The following is a 497-nucleotide window of genomic DNA, read 5'->3' on the forward strand; positions in this document are numbered from 1 at the left end:
TAGATATGTTGAATTGTCTTGGTATTCTCAATGTCAGGGATACTTAATATCCTGCTTAATGTACTTACTTTTATACACCAAATGGTACTGGGACTGACCCCTCCATACCTATCAAATTTATTAGTTCAATCAAATCAATTTTATTTGTACATATACCTATACAATTGTATGTGGTACAAACTGTTTGCCTGCTTGTAACTCCATACCTGGCCAAACCACTCATCTGACCGCTATGAAACCCTGTGAACCCACCGCCTGCAGTCCCGTGAAGAGTTCAAAATAAGGACAAGCATAAATATCTAACAAGGAATAGAAATAATTTATTTGTTGACAGTATTAATAAAAAAAAAAGTGCAAACTCAATTGCCTACAAATTTATAATTATAGTTACAATAAATTACCTAAAGAAAAGTGCAAAATCAATTGCCTACAAATTTATAATTATAGTTACAATAAATTACCTAAAGATCTCAAGGAGTTGAGTGTGGAGCTTTTTA

The 497-nt window shown here is 32.4% G+C and overlaps 2 long non-coding RNA genes across 2 annotated transcripts; one reads left to right on the top strand and one right to left on the bottom strand.

Moving 5' to 3' along the window:
• Nucleotides 1–210: 210 nt before the first annotated feature.
• Nucleotides 211–441, top strand: LOC113473611. The gene is made up of 2 exons (XR_003395544.1): nt 211–351; nt 408–441. It is a non-coding gene; the product is annotated as an uncharacterized LOC113473611 (long non-coding RNA).
• LOC113473610 lies at nt 228–497 on the bottom strand. Its single transcript, XR_003395543.1, has 2 exons — nt 462–497; nt 228–401 (listed from the first exon to the last, which is right to left on the bottom strand). It is a non-coding gene; the product is annotated as an uncharacterized LOC113473610 (long non-coding RNA).

This window comes from Diaphorina citri, unplaced genomic scaffold, assembly GCF_000475195.1.
Source record: "Diaphorina citri unplaced genomic scaffold, Diaci psyllid genome assembly version 1.1 scaffold48616, whole genome shotgun sequence".
Taxonomy (NCBI): domain Eukaryota; kingdom Metazoa; phylum Arthropoda; class Insecta; order Hemiptera; family Psyllidae; genus Diaphorina; species Diaphorina citri.